The 17,215-nt window shown below is 39.8% G+C and overlaps 1 protein-coding gene and 1 pseudogene across 1 annotated transcript in view; one reads left to right on the plus strand and one right to left on the minus strand.

The window, feature by feature from the left end:
• The window catches only part of LOC101002059 (protein ZNF738), a 94,120-nt gene that overhangs the window by 33,562 nt on the left and 43,343 nt on the right, over nt 1-17,215 (minus strand).
• On the plus strand, nt 10,526-11,438 carry LOC116270274 (annotated as a pseudogene).

Consider the following 17,215-nt stretch of genomic DNA (forward strand, 5'->3'; position numbering starts at 1 on the left):
TGTTATAAAATAGACAAAATATATTATAAAATATAAATATATTTAAATATATATTTAAAATTATATACAGTTATTTTAAATAGCTATATATTTAAGACATACATGTAAGTGGCTTGGAAATATACATACTCTGTGCTACGTAAGTGTTAACCAGTGATTCATCAAATGATCAGCAACTGATACCATTCTTTACTTACAATGTTATTTTGTATTTTTCTCATTACAAGTTACATTTTCTGTGTTATCTAAATACTGACACAAAAGAAGACAGTAGGCTGCCAGCCAACATTTGATAAAACTTAAAGTCAAATGGCATAATCTTCTAGTTTATTTTAGGTGCATTTTTGTCTTATGCAAAATGACATGTCTGAGTGGTAGGTATGAAGTTGTAGCCTTGTTTTATTTTCTACAAAGACTCTCAGAAAGACGGTATTAACAGACAGCTCAAAACCTCATTTTTCACATTATTTAAAAATATCAACTGCCATGAGAATCTAGAGATACAGAACACTAGAAATTATAAACAAATACATATGAAGACAAAAATTACAAAAACAAATTCTAGACAAAATAGGATGTGTTAACAGACTTCTAACAAATAAAGAGATTAAATCGATTAAAAATCTTCATGTATAGAGTATCTCAGATCTGGATGGCATCACTGATGTATTCTGCCAAATTTTTTGGAGAATTAATATCGACCCTTCCCAAATATTTTCTGTGGGGAAAAGAGAGATCAGATTGTTACTGTGTCTATGTAGAAAAGGAAAACATAAGAAACTCCATTTTTATCTGTACCAAGAAAAATTGTTCTGCTTTGAGATGCTGTTAATCTATAACTTTAGCCCTAACCCTGTGCTCACAGAAGCATGTGCTGTACTGAATCAAGGTTTAAGGGATTTAGGGATGTGCAGGATGTGCCTTGTTAACAATATGTCTGCAGACAGTATGCTTGGTAAAAGTCATCGCCATTCTCCATTCTCTATTAACCAGCGACACGATGCACTGCAGAAAACCGCAGGTACCTCTGCCCAAGAAAGGCTGGGTATTGTCCAAGGTTTCCCCGCACTGAGACAGCCTGAGATACGGCCTCATGGGAAGGGAAAGACCTTACCGTTCTCCAGCCTGACACCCATAAAGGGTCTGTGCTGAGGAGGGTTAGTAAAAGAGGAAGGCTTCTTTGGTTAAGAGGAAGGCCTCTGTTTCCCGCATGTCCCTGGGAAGGGAATGTCTTGGTGTAAAGCCGACCATTTGTTCTATTCTGAAACAGGAGAAAAACCGCCCTGTGGCTGGAGGCAAGATATGCTAGTGGTGATAATGCTCTATTACTCTTTGCTACACTGAGATGTTTGGGTAAAGAGAAACATAAATCTAGCCTATGTGCACATCTGGGCACAGTATCTTCCCTTGAACTTATTTATGATACAGATTACTTTACTGACATGTTTTCCTGCTGATCTTCTCCCACCATCACCCTATTCACCCTGTTCTCCTGCTGCACTCCCCTTGCAGAGATAGTGAAAATAGTAATCAATAAATACTGAGGGAACTTAGAGACCAGCACTGGTGCAGGTTCTCACATGCTGAGTGTGCCGGTCCCCTGGGCCCACTGTTCTTTCTCTATACTTTGTCTCTGTGTCTTATTTCTTTTCTCAGTCACTTGTCCCACCTGATGAGAAATATCCACAGGTGTAGAGGGGCAAGCCCCTTTCACTTTCAATAAAAAGGAGATAATAAATAACATATAAAAAGAGTTATACACCTTGACCAAGTGGGATTGTTTCAAAAACATGTAGTTTTGAAAGGTGACAACATGCTAGCAGCCCTTGCTCTCGGCACCTCCTCTGCCTTGGCGTCCACTCTGGTGGCGCTTGAGGAGCCCTTCAGCCCATCACAGCACTGTGGGAGCCCCTCTCTGGGCTGGCCAAGGCCAGAGGCCTCTCCCTCTGCTTATGGCAGGTGCGGAGGGAGAGGTGCAGGTGGGAACCAGGGCTGTGCTGTAGGTGCTCACAGGCCAGCGCGAGTTCCCGCGGGCACAGGCGGGGGCTCGGCAGGCTCCTCACTCGGAGCGGCTAGCCAGCGCCGCCGGCCCAGGACAGTGAGGGGCTTAGCACCCAGGCCAGCAGCTGCAGTGGGTGCCCCAGGTTCCCCAGCAGTGCCCGCCCACTGGTGCTGCCTCCGGGCCTCAGCTGCCTCCCCGCCGGGCAGGTCTGGGGACCTGCAGCCCGCCATGCCCAAACTCCCCTGTGGTGGGCTCCTGCGTGGCCTGAGCCTCCCCGACGAGTGCCGCCCCCTGCTCTGCAGCACTCAGTCCCATCAACTGCCCAGGGGATGAGCAGTACAGGTGCACAGTGCAGGACTGGCAGGCAGCTCTACCTGCAGTCCTGGTGCGCGATCCACTAGGTGAAGCCAGCTGGGTTCCTGAGTCTTGTGGGGACTGGGAGAACTTCTATGTCTAGCTAAGGGATTGTAAACACACCAATTAACACTCTGTGTCTAGCTCAAGGTTTGTAAATACACCAATCAGTACTCTATCTAGCTAACCTAGTTGGGACTTGGAGAACTTTTATGTCTAGCTAGAGGATTGTAAATGCACCAATCAGCACTCTGTGTCTAGCTCAGGGATTATAAATGCACCAATCAGCACTCTGTAAAAATGGACCAATCAGCTCTCTGTAAAACGGACCACTCAGCTATCTGTAAAATGGACCAATCAGTTCTCTTTAAAATGGACAAATCAGCTCTCTGTAAAATGGACCAATCAGCAGGATGTGGGTGGGGCCAGATAAGGGAATAAAAGCAGGCTGCCCCAGCCAGCCAGTGGCAACCTGGGTACCCTTCCACACTGTGGAAGCTTTGTTCTTTTGCTCTTTGCAATAAGTCTTACTGCTGCTCACTCTTTGGGTCCACGCTGTCTTTATGGACTGTAACACTCACTGCGAAGTTCTGCAGCTTCACTCCTGTCAGCGAGACCACGATCCCACCAGAAGGAAGAAGCTCCCACCAGAAGGAAGAAGCTCCAGACGCATCTGAAGGTCTGAAGGAACAAACTCCAGACACACCATCTTTAAGAACTGTAACACTCACCGCAAGGGTCCGCGACTTCATTCTTGAAGTCAGCGAGACCAAGAACCCACCAATTCGGGACACAGTTTTAACATCTAGAGAACAATTAATTTATCCATTTATGCTTACACTTCCACAAGTTTCCCCATTTTTGTGTGTGTGTGTTTTATAAGTACACTTAACATGGTTATATTTATTATTCTCATAGTGGTGAAGTGTCACAGGAATATATCCAATCTCATGAAATTGAGTATATTGAACTTGAACTTTTTTGTATATCAAATATTTTAATAAAGCTGTTAATATCCATAAAATATATCACAATAAAATAAAGATCAAGATGTGATAATATCATTGACAGAAAAAAATTTTGGCTAAATATACTTTACGACTGTAATCCTAAACAAACTAGGAGTTGAGGAGAATGTCCACAACCTGTTAAAGGGCATCTATATAAAATGTACAGTAAATATTACTTAGTGAAAAAAAGTTTCCTCCATAACATTGGAAACAAGACAAATATTCACTTTTGCCACATCTATTAAATATTGTCCTGGAAAATTTAGCTTTAAAAGTCATATATGAAAAGATAAAGTGTCTCTACATTGAGTAAAATTCTTTTAATTTCTGAGACATTATTTCATATATGAAAGAAATCCTGAGTAACTGTCTAAAAACTCAAATAAGTTTAGCAGTGTTGCAGACTATGAGATGAAGATCCAAATATTAATTGTATTTCTGTACACTAGCTATGAACTTTCTGAAAATACAACAAAGAAAACTATACCATTCAAAATAAAAATGAATGAAAACTCCCACAAGAAAAAACTTTTTAAAAAAGTGCTAACTGGGTCAGGCATGATGGCTCACGCCTGTAATCCCAGCACTTCGGGAGGCGGAGGCGGGCAGATCATGGGGTTAGGAGTGCAAGACCATCCTGGCTAACATGGTGAAACCCCGTCTCTACTAAAATTACAAGACATTAGCTGGGTGTGGTGGTGGGCCCCTGTAGTCCCAGCTACTTGGGAGGCTGAGGCAAGAGAAAGGCATGAACCCGGTAGGTGGAGCTTGCAGTGAGCTGAGATTGCACCTCTGCACTCCAGCCTGGGTGACAGAGCGAACCTCCATCAAAAAAAAAAAAAAAAGGTGCTAACTGAACAAAAATGGTAATAAAAAGATAAAAACACATCTTTAAAAAGGTAATTTTAATGAACATTTTGCCACCGTCAAAAATATATATAAATTGCAAGTATGTAAAACTACGCTTGACATTAGTCATTAGAAAAATGCTAATCAAAACCTCAGGGAGGCCGGGTGCAGTGATTCATGCGTTTAAGCCCAGCACTTTGAGAGGCAGAGGTGGGTGGATCACTTGAGCTCAGGAATTTGAGATCAGCTGTGCAACATGGTGAAACCCCATCTCTACTAAAAAACACAAAAATTAGGTGAGCATGGTGGGTGGTACATCCTGTAGTCCCAGCTACTCAGGTGGCTGAGGCAGGAGGATCATTTGAGATTGGGAGGTGGAGGCAGCAGTGAGCCATAAGCATGCCATTGCACTCCAGCCTGGGTCCCCAAGTGATATCCTGTCTCAAAAACATAACTCTCAGGGAGATACCCCTTCTTATGCAGTATAATGATTTAACAACAAACAAAAGTAAGTGTTGGCAGAGACATAAACATAGAACCCTCACAAACTGCTGATAAACCTGTAAAACAGCATATCCGCTTTACAAAACAATTTAGTAGTTTCTCGAAATGTTTAACATGGGTTTACCATATTGGTGCATCAGCTCCACTCTCACTTACGTGCCCCAAAGATATGAAAATGTTAGTTCACACAAAGGCTCATTGGAACATTGTTATAACCAAATATGAAAAATGGAAACACTCAAATGTCAACCAGTTAATATAAGAAAAAACAAGTATATTTTATATTGGAATATTATTTGGCAATCAAAATGAAATAAATAATGCTACATGCTACAATGGATATGAACCTCAAACAAATAAACTAAACTAATAGAAACCAGAAGCAAAAGACTGATAAAGTATGCTTTCAATTATACAAGACATGTCCAGAAAGTGAATGTCTACAGATAGAATGGAGATTAATGGTTGTGTAACACTGAGATAAGAATGAGAAATAGCCTCAAATTGCATTAAGTTTTGGGGGAGTTAATGAAATCGGGCTTCTAAGAGGCACTTGAAGTCCACTGAATACATCCTGGAAGTTCAAGGTTAGTGGCTGCCACTTACTGCTTTGTCAACAGACCTGGAGCACCTACAAGAGCTCAAGTGGACAAGGCACCAGCTCTGCATCCTCCCACAGCTGGCATGAAGCAGCAGAAGGGGGCTGGGTTGGGATGCCAAGACCCTGGAGCCCATAAGCAATGGTGGGTGAGGAATCAGATGACTTCCTACATATTAGTAGGACTGCAGCACCTGGAGTGGGACCCAGTGGGTCACACTGGGGTGGCCAGATACACCTGGGGCTGCCAAGTACACTTTCCCAAGTCAGCAGCCCTCCTATCTGCTGGTGGCAAATAGCATCTACATGCCAAGTTTGAAAGTGAACCCTCATTGTATGGTAGTAAAACAAGTAACACAGTGGCAGGGCATCTGAGTACCCCATACAAATAAAGGCGAACCACCTAGTACTTCCCCCAACCTGGCAACAGAAAATAGCAAAATAGATTCATCCTTTCAGGGATTGTACCTGATTCCTCTGAAAACACAATGCAACATTCCCCTGGCGCCATGCCCGTCATGACATGGGAGGAACAGATTTGGAGCTCTGGAGACAATTAGCTGCCTGTGGAGCTGCTCTTTCTCCCCACAAAGCCTGAGACTTCATCCACACGTGGAGATGCTGAGGCAGCCAGGCAGTACCTGCAAGAGGGAACCCGGCACAACCAGCAGCCCATTCCAGGAAGATGCACATGCATGTATGAGTCACAAGTTATGTTTTATTTTCCCTCCCCTCCAGGAGATCTTGGTAAGTTGCCTCAGGCTGAGGCTCAGTGGCTACTCACAGGTACAATCATCACACATTATAGCCTTGAACTCCTGAGCTCAAGCAATTCTCATACCTCAGCCTCTGAAGAAGCTGGAATTACAGGTACATGCAACTGTGCCTGGATCAAAAAGCATTCTTTAAAGTGCAACCAACAAGTACTATTCAGCCATATGCAAACTTCATTTATGACCTTTTTAAGTTAACACCTGGTTTAAATGAAATATTCAAACTGATATTTTTACACAGTCAGGAAAGTGCTAGGAGGAAGAAGGATGTTTGGAGCCCGAATACCTAAAATAATTCTACCAATTCTAGCCTTGTGTTATAAACAAACAGTAATTCTGGCTATAGTCAGATACTATTTCTGCAGTGAAGCACTATTATTTCAAAAATTTACGCAAAACATAAAACAAATTTTCAAGTATTAAAAATAACTGCACTCTACGAATTACTGTTATCTTATGGTATATGGGACAGGGTGTGTGATCCAAATAAGAGACTTGAGATCTCTGATGAAACACTACTGTCTGTCAAAAAAAAATTGTGAAATATTTTACTTATGTGTACAATGTGGATATCTGTGCTTCTGAAAAGTACTGCATATTACACAAATCCTTAATGCATACAACTAAAAATTCTCAAAAATTTACTTGTCACAGTAAATATAAATTTTAACTGATAAGTAATTTGAAACTTTCAGAGAAAACAGCAGGATTTTTATTTTAGTAATCTGGCAAATTATCAAATTTAGCAATTATTATCTCATTACTAATCTGTCTCATCCAAACTGATAGCAGAAAACTTTATAAGTTTTTGTTTTGTAAAATTGTGAAATATTTTACTTATGTGTACAATGTGGATATCTGTGCTTCTGAAAAGTACTGCATATTACACAAATCCTTAATGCATACAACTAAAAATTCTCAAAAATTTACTTGTCACAGTAAATATAAATTTTAACTGATAAGTAATTTGAAACTTTCAGAGAAAACAGCAGGATTTTTATTTTAGTAATCTGGCAAATTATCAAATTTAGCAATTATTATCTCATTACTAATCTGTCTCATCCAAACTGATAGCAGAAAATTTTATAAGTTTTTGTTTTGTTATTGAAAACCAGCAGAAGACAAGGATGCTCTCTCACCACTCCTATTCAACATAGTATTGGAAGTCCTGGCCAAAGCATTAAGCAAGAAAAGAAATAAGGGCATCCAAGTAAGAAGAGAGGAAGTCATGTTATCCCTGTTTGCAGATGATACGATTCTATATCTAGAAAACCCCATAGCCTTGACTCAGAAGCTCCTTAAGGTTATAAACAACTTCAGCAAAGTCTCAAAACACAAAATCGATGTACAAAAATTACTAGCATTTCTATACACCAAAAATTATAAAGCCAAGCCAGGCACGGTGGCTCACACCTGTAATCCCAGCACTTAGGGAGGCTGAAGCAGGCAGATCACGAGATCAGGAGTTCAAGACTAGCCTGACCAACATGGTGAAACCCCGTCTCTACTAAAAATACAAAAATTAGCCAGGCATGGTGGCATGTGCATGTAATCCCAGCTACTCAGGAGGCTGAGGCAGGAGAATCGCTTGAACCCGGGAGGTGGAGGTTGCAATGAACTGAGATTGCACCACTGCACTCCAGCCTGGCCAACACAGTGAGACTCCGTCTCAAAAAATAAAAATAAATAAATAAATAAATAAAAGTATAAAGCCAACAGCCAAATCAGGAATGGAATCCCATTCACAATTGTCACAAGAAAAAGAAAAGAAAAAAGAAAGAAAAACCTAGAAATAGAGCTAACCAAGAAGGTGAAAGAGCTCTACAATAAGAGCTACAAACACTGCTCAAATAAATCAGAGATGACACAAACAAATTTTAAAAATTCCAAGGTCATGCATTTAACAAATCAGTATTATTAAAATGGCCATACTTCTGGTGGCTCAGGCCTGTAATCCCAGCACTTTGGGAGTCCGAGACGGGCGGATCACGAGGTCAGGAAATCAAGACCACCCTGGCTAACACGGTGAAACCCCGTCTCTATTAAAAAATACAGAAAACTAGCTGGGCGAGGTGGCGGGCGCCTGTAGTCCCAGCTACTCAAGGAGGCTGAGGCAGGAGAATGGCGTAAAACCCAGGAGGCGGAGCTTGCAGTGAGCCGAGATCTGGCCACTGCACTCGAGCCTGGGTGACACAGCGAGACTCCGTCTCAAAAAAAAAGGCCATACTGCCCAAAGCAATTTACAGATTCAATGCTATTCCTAACAAACTAGCAATGACATTCTTCACAGAACTTTTTTAAAAAAGGACTGAATAGCCATGAAAATCCAAAGCAAACAGAACAATGCTGGAAGTATCACACTACCCGACTTCAAACTATACTATAGTATAGACTTCAAACTATACTATAGTAATCAAAGTGGCATGGTATTGATACAAAAACAGAAACATAGACAAGTGAAACAGCATAGAGAGTCCAGACACCTACAAACCATCTGATCTTTGACAAAGCTTAACAAAACATGCAATGAATAAAGAACTTCCAATTTAATAAATGGTGCTGGAAGAACTGGCTAGCCATATGCAGAAGATTGAAACTGGACTCCTTCCTTACACCATATACAAAACTCAAGATGAATCAAAGACTTAAATGTAAATTCCATAACTAAACCCTGGTATATAACCTAGGCAATACCATCCTGGATATAGAGAGAGGCAAAGATTTCATGACGAAGATGCCAAAAGCAATTGCAATGAAAGCAAAAATTGGCAAATGGGGTCTAATTAAACTAAAGAGCTTCTGTAAAGCAAAAGATACTACTGACAGAGTAAATAGACAACATACAGAATGGGAGAAAATTTCTGCAAACTATGTATCCGACAAAGGTCTAATATTCAGAATCTGTATGGAACTTAAACAAATCTACAAGAAAAAAACAACTCCATAAAAAGTGGGCAAAGGACATGAACACTTTTCAAAAAAAAAAAAAAAGATATACATGCAGCCAACAATCATTTTTAAAAAGCTCAACATAACTGATCATTAGAGAAATGCAAACCAAAACCACAATGAAATATCATCTCACACCAGTTGGAATGGCTACTACTAAAAAGTCTGAAAATAACAAAACAAAATGCTTATACACTGTTGGGGGGAGTGTAAACTTGTTCAAACATTGTGGAACACAATGTGGTGATTTCACAAAGACTGAAAAACAGAACTGCCATTTGACCCAGCAATCCCATTACTGGGTAAATACTCAAAGAAATATAAATCATTCTATCATAAAGACACATGCACACATATGTTCGATGCAGCACTATTTACAGTAACAAAGACATGGAATCAACCTAAATGTCCATAAATAGTAGACTGGATAAAGAAAATTAGGTGCCTATATGCCATGTATTATGATGCAGCCATAAAAAAAAAAATGAGATCATGTCCTTCACAGAAGCATGGGTGGAGCTGGAGGCCATTATTATTATCTACTAATGCAGGAAGAGAAAACCAAATATTGCATTTCCCTAAGTGGGAACTAAATGAGAACACATGGACACATAGAGGGGAAAAACAGAGTGGGGTGCCTGCCGGACAGCAGACAGCAAAAGGATGGAGAGAATCAGAAAAATAACTAATGTGTACTAAGCTTAATACCTCGGTAATGAAATAATCTGTACAACCAACCAAACCCCATTACACGAGTTTACCTATATAAAACCTGCACATGTACCCCTGCACTTGAAATAAAAAAAAGAAAAAATAATAAAGCTGAATTTACTTTTAAGAAGGTATATAAAATCATGCTGAATATTAAAGCAACATTCATGTATGGTGCTTATTAATTCTTCAAAGATTCGATAAACAGCAAAAAGTTCTATTTTCAGATATGTAGCAGCCAGGAAAAAAATTTCTCTCATAGCAACTACTATGGCATAATAAAACTAAATGGTCTTCATAGTAATCTAAAATCTAATATAAAATGTAAAATAATCTCATATTTTGACATAATTTTAATCAGTCTTAAAATATTATACGTACACTGAAGTGCCTTCAAACTTTAAAAAAAAGAAGCATAACTCAGTCATTCTGAATTTAGATATCTGTTGCTTTCAAAGATAAAATTCAACCTAATTACATACAGTATTTAAAAGAAAATTATAGGGGGAGGTGACAGGAGGACCTGCAGCAGGCCCGCTTTGGCCTTCTCTCTGGCCTGGTTTCCCTCTGCGTGTGAATGCGCGCTCAGCCCAGCACCAAGGGGAAGTGGGACAATCGCGTGGTACTGCCAAAATTATGACATGACACCAAGGGAATTAGAATGAGATCAATATTGTTAAAAACAAAAACCTGAAACCAGTTAAATTTAACAAAGGTTATTTGAACAAGAAAATGATTCTAGAACTGGAGGAAGATGTTCTACAACCTGGACTACATGAACCCAATAGCAATGGTGAGATCAAGGGGTCCAATCCAGTCTTCAGGGCCAACAATACCAGATTACTTGAATCGACCAAGGCCTACCTGGGAAGAAGTAAAAGAGCAACTAGAAGAGGAAAAGAAAGGCTCCAAGACTTTGGCTGAATTTGAAGAAAAACATGAATGAGAACTGGAAGAAAGAACTAGAAAAACACAGGGAGAAATTGTTAGGTGGAAGTGAGAGCTCATCAGAAAAAAAAAAAAAAAAGAAAGAGAAAAGAATAAATCTGGCAGGTATTCATCTTCTTCATCAAGCTCTATTTCTTCTAGCAGTTCTTCTGATTCTGAAGATGAGGATAAGAAACAAGGAAAATAGAGAAAGAAAAAGAACCGTTCACATAAATCTTCTGAAAGCTCCATGTAATAAACTGAATCAGACAGTAAGGATAGTTTAAAAAAGAAAAAGAAGTCAAAAGATGCAACTGAGAAGGAAAAGGACATTAAAGGACTCAGCAAAAAGAGAAAGATAAATTCTTAAGATAAAACTTTATCATCCAAGTCCTTGTCAGAATCACAGTATATTGAGGAGGTACGAGCAAAAAAGAAGAAAAGCAGTGAAAAACGAGAAAAAGCAACAGAAAAAAGAAAAAGCAGCATAAGAAACACAGTAAGAAGAAGAAAAAGAAGGCTGCTAGTTCAAGTCCTGACTCACCATAACATTAAGAAAAATCAGGATTCCCTTATAAAGAAAGTGCAATGTCTGAGAAATTTCAACTGTGAAAACTACAACATATTTACTAAAATGCACGAATTTTCTTGTTTTTAGAATTATTCCTGGACTATTCAGTAGCCACTCAGATGCCACTGTGTGAAAGGGCCATAAATGTTGCCTGCTGCTTGAACATCTATTTTTTCCTCTTCCAGTGCTTCATAACTCTGGGAGATAATACTCTGCAGTCGGACTACTAGTTAAGATATTTGGTAATAAAATTAATACTTTTAACTAGAAGTGTCTAAGGATAAACCAACAGAAAGTGAATCTGGATACATCTTTAAGATGTAATCAGAAATGACCAGATGACTCTAGTTAAAATTTTTGAAGGAGGGATTACATTAATATTTCAAAACCGTTACTCTGTAGAGAAGTGTATTTTAATTTTTCCCCTCATATACTTTTATTTACCTGGGCAAGGAGCTTTTAGGGTTGCAGGGCTGGTTTGCTATCTCTTTAGCTAGCAGAATAGTGTGCCTTTGATCCTCACACATCCTGCCTGTATTATGGACACGGTAGCCATGCTTCACTGGGAGGTCAGAGCTGGGTACCAGCAGTCTTGCCCTTTACTGAGCTTAGTGTCATCCTTGGATGCTGTCATATGCTGCTTTGAGTGAACCATTTGCAGCATGAGAAAGCCCAAAAGCTCTGGGATTTACCTCTTCAATAATAAAGAATATTTTTTAGCATTAGAATGTGTTATGTCATTTGAATTAATTTTGATTACACTTCGGCTTGGGAGAGGAATTATGTTAAATAGACACTGGTACTTTTTGAACTTGATAGCTGAAGATTCTAAAATGCATGTTTTATACCAAGTTTTATGTTGGGAACAGGCCCCCAAAATCTGGCCATAAACTGGCCCCAAAACTGGCCAAAAATAAAATCTCTGCAGCACTGTGATATGTCCGTGATGGCTATGACGCCCACACTGGAAGGTTGTGGGTTTATCGGAATGAGGGCAAGGAACACGGGGCCCACCCAGGGCAGAACTGGTTAAAGGTACTCTTAAACCAAAAACAGCATGAGGATCTGTGCCTTAAGGACACGCTCCTGCTGCTAACAAGCCAAACCCATCTATTTCAGCCCATCCCTTTGTTTCCCATAAGGAATACTTCTAGTTAATCTATAATCTATAGAAACAATGCTTATCACTAGCTTGCTGTCAATAAATACGTGGGTAAATCTCTGTTCGAGGCTCTAAGCTCTGAAGGCTGTGAGACCCCTGATTTCCCACTCCACACTTCTGTATTACTGTGTGTGTGTCTTTAATTCCTCTAGCATCACGGGGTTAGGGTCTCCCCAACTAAGCTGGTCTCGGCAGTTTTAAGCAGTCAGGAAAATGTTGTGTAACCAGTGATAGTTTTTTTTTTTTTTTGTATGGATTTTGTTTAGGCTGCAATGTTTAGCTTTTGTTAACTCCTCACTCTTGCTGTCATTGCCATGTTTAATGGCCTACTTGCCAAGATATTTAGCATGTAAAAAGCAGGATTTTGATCAAAAAAAAAAAAAAAAAAGCTTCATATTGAAGCTGAGACTTACCATAAACAAGTTGAGTGGCAAGCTTGGTATGCTGTGTCTTATTGCCAGAATCTTAGTCAATGTAATGTTTTAAAAGTTTGCTGTCTTTGTATATTAGTAACAAATTATGATAAGTTAAATTTAAGAGTTAACTTATCTAACTTAAGCTCTTCCTGTGTCATATTTTACTAAGATTTTGTGCCTCATATCTACTGCTGAATTGTTTACTAGGAATGTTAAAAGAAACTGATAATTCATTTTCATTTTACATTTTTATATAATCAGGTAACATGAAATATAATGATGTACAATTTTGCCTGTTACAAAGGGTGTGCTAATTATAGTGGTATATGCACAGAACGTGTTGGCATAACAACGGGCTGAATAAATAGCTATTTTACTTAAAAATAAAAATAAAAAAAGAAAATTATAAAATAAGGAATACCAAACACAACTAAAGTCCAAATTCAACAGCATATAATAAAGGTTTTTTCCAAAATCTAGTTTTCTCTTGAATTCCTGAAATTAATATTCTTTTGAAAACATCTACTGTATTTAGTCATAATTAACTAAGATATGACGGAAATTAAAGAATAAAATTCTCCTACCACTTCATTGAGAAAATCCTGCCTCATCCTATCCACTCACCAAAGTCTTGAGCTCTCACTGTCAATGAAGCTGAGACATAGACACTTACCCAGCAGAGTCTTGGAAGTGAGTCTGTGCATGTGAGATAAGCTACCTAAAATGTAATTATAAGGAAAGGATGCCATCAGTTCACCTCCTTTCAGGCCTATAAGTGTCATGTCACCTATAGAGGCAGGATAGTCCTAGTCCTAGGAGTGGGCCTAGCTGGGTTGCAACTTGTTCCATATATGAGTTCATTATTCTGCCACCTTGTCCTGTGTGGTTTGTATGGTGTCAGTCCTTGACAACAAAACAGATGTCTTTTAGTAGCTCAACCTTCAAAACCGTAAAACACCATGCCAGATTTGTTTGGCAAGGATGTGCTCTCTCATCACTCCTGTTCAACATAGTATTGGAAGTCTGGGCCAGGGCAATCAGGCAAGAGGAAGAAATAAAGGGTATTCAAATAGGAAGAGAGGAAGTCAAATTGTCTTTGCAGATGACATGATCCTATATTGAGAAAACCCCATTGTCTCAGCCCAAAAGCTTCTTAAGCTGATAAGCAACTTCAGCAAAGTCTCAGGATATAAAATCGATATGCAAAAATTGCTAGGATTCCTATACATTAACAACATGCAAGCCAAGAGTCAAATCATGAATGAACTACTATTCACAATCACTACAAAAAGAATAAAACACTTAGGAATACAGCTAACAAGAGAAGTGAGGGACCTCTTCAAGGAGAACTATAAACAACTGCTCAGAGAAATCAGAGAAGACACAAACAAATGGAGAAACATTCCACGCTCATGGATAGGAAGAATCAGTATTGAGAAAATGGCCATACTGCCCAAAGTAATTTATAAAAGAATTCAATGCTATTCCCACTAAATTACCACTGACATTATTCACGGAATTAGAAAAAACTACTTTAAAATACACATGGAACAAAAAAAAGAGCCCAAACAGCCAATGTAATCCTAAGCAAAAAGAACAAAGCTGGAGGCATCATACTACCCGATTTCAAACTGTACTACAAGGCTACAGTAATCAAAACAGCATGGTACTGGCACAGAAAGAGACACATAGAGCAATGGCACAGAATAGAGAACACAGAAATAAGACTGCACACCTACAGCTAAGAGAGGAGAGCACCCTCATATTGTCTTATGCCCAATTTCTGCCTCCAAAGAAAGAAGAAGTAAAAACTAAAAGGCAGAAATGAAATATCCACAAGCAGACAGCCCGGCGCCACCCTCTGGGCCTGGTAGTTAAAGATCAACCCCTGACCTAACCAGTTATGGTATCTATAGAATCCAGACATTGTATGGAAGAGCATTGTAAAAATCCCTGTCCTGTTCTGTTTTGTTCTGATTACCAGTGTGCGCAGCCCCCAGTCATGTACCCCCGCTTGCTCAATCGATCACGACCCTCTCATGTGGACCCCCTTATAGTTGTAAGCCCTTAAAGGGGACAGGAATTGCTCACTCGGGGAGCTCGGCTCTTGAGACAGGAGTCTTGCCGATGCTCCTGGTCGAATAAACCTCTTCCTTCTTTAACTTGGTGTCTGAGTTTTGTCTGTGGCTCATCCTGCTACATTTCTTGGTTCCCTGACCGGGAAGTGAGGTGACTGACAGATGGTTGCAGCAGCTCCTTAGGCAGCTTAAGCCTGCCCTGTGGAACATCCCTGTGGGGAACTCCAACCAGCCTGAGCAACGTGGATCCTGAGAGCACTCCCAGGTAGGCATTTGTCCCAGTGGGATGCCTTGCCGGAGCAGTGTGTGGCAGGCCCCCATGGAGGATCAATGCAGTGGCTGAACACCAGGAAAGAACTGGTACTTGGAGTCTGGACATCTGAAACTTGGTAAGACTAGTCTTGAGAACTTGCCCACTCCATTTGAGTGGAAGTGTGGCCTGATCACCCACAGCATGCCTTTATTGGCACTTTGGTTTGGTTTTGGTTTTGGTTTTGACTTGGTTTGAATTGCCTGACAGGACCAGTTTTAGGAACTTGCCTACTCCATTTGAGTGGAAGTGGCCTGATCACCCACAGTGTGCCTGTACCGGCACTTTGGTTTTTGTTTTTGACTTGACTTGGATTGCTTGATTGTTTGGTTTTGGTTTGGACCTGGCTTAGATTTCTTGATATTCTGATTTTGGTTTTGATTCTGGTTTGGCATAAACTGTAAAAGTGTGTGTGTGCCCTTTTTACCCGTTCTTTGTTTTGTGGTGTGTGTGTGGTGTGAGCGTGGTGTTTTGTCTCAAAGAAGCATGGGTCAGGCACAAATAAGTCAACTCTACTAGGAACTACGTTGAAAAATTTCAAAAGAGGATTTAAAGGAGACTATGGAGTACTATGACACCAGGAAAATGTAAAACTGTGTGTAATGGGCCAGCATTAGAGGTGGATTGGCCATCAGAAGGAAGCCTGGACAGGTCCCTTGTTTCAAAGGTATGGCACAAGGTAACCTGTAAAGCCAGGGCACCCAGACCAGTTCCCATACATAGACGCTTGGTTACAGCTGGTTTTAGATCTCTCCACACTGGTTGAGAGAACTGCAGCATAAGCAAGGCAGAGAGAGAGTGAGAGACAGAGAAGAGAGAGAGGAAGAGACAGAGGCAAAAGGAAAGTCAAAGAGAGAGAAACAAAGTCAAAGAGAGAAAGAGAGAGATATATATACAAGTGAAGGAAAAAAAAAAACACAGTGTACCCTATTCCTTTTTAAAAGCCAAGGTAAATTTCCATAACCCTATAACACTCCAATACCACTTCATTGTCAGTGTAAACAAGGGCATATCCCAAAAGCACTGAGGCCTTCCTATTAAAAATCCTTAACCCAGTAACCTGTGGATGGCCCAAAAGCATTCAATCTGTAGCGGCAACTGATTCGCTAACAGAAAAAAAGTAAAAAATAACTTTTAGAGGCAACCTCATTGTGAGCACACCTCACCAGTTCAGAAATACCCTAAGGAAAAAAAGGAACGGGGCAGAATTTATGTAAAAAGAGTATTATAGCCAGGCGTGGTGGCTCACGCCTGTAATCCCAACACTTTGGGAGGGCGAGGCGGGCAGATCACAAGGTCAGGAGATTGAGACCATGGTGAAACCCAGTTTCTACTAAAAATACAAAAATTAGCCGGGCACGGTGGCGGGCGCCTGTAGTCCCAGCTACTCAGGAGGCTGAGGCAGGAGAATGGCGTGAACCCGGGAGGTGGAGCTTGCAGTGAGCCGAGATCGTGCCACTGCACTCCAGCCTGGGCCATAGAGCAAGACTCCGTCTCAAAAAAAAAAAAAAAAAAAAAAAAGAGTATTATATGGTAAACTCTTGTCCTGAAATAAATTAACTGATTGTTTGATTGTTTAAAGAAAGAAATATTAGTAATAAGTCAGAAAGTTGAGGCATGTCGAAGAATTGTCTGTAAAAGTTGTGAAAGAGAAAAATGTTGTAAAAAAAACAGTTTATGTGCAAGGTGTATAAGGAAAGTAAAATATACTTTTGGTAAAAGAATTACAACAAGGAATAACAATATAAATTTTTACCTACATTAAAAGGTTAAAAATATGTATATTTTCTTTTAAAGGTTTAATCAAGTTTTAAAATGTTAATTGGAAAGAAAATTCTGTGTGTAAACATTGGCTAAAGTTAAAGAGGTAACAACCAGTTTTTCTGTAAACTGGACATTAAAATAAAAGCATAGCAGGTTTTTCTTAAAGCACCAACCTGCTCTTTAGCAAAAATTATAAAAGGTTAAAAAGAGTCTATAAAATCTTACCTTATGGTCGGT

The sequence above is a fragment of the Papio anubis genome, chromosome 1 (genome assembly GCF_008728515.1).
Source record: "Papio anubis isolate 15944 chromosome 1, Panubis1.0, whole genome shotgun sequence".
Lineage (NCBI taxonomy): Eukaryota > Metazoa > Chordata > Mammalia > Primates > Cercopithecidae > Papio > Papio anubis.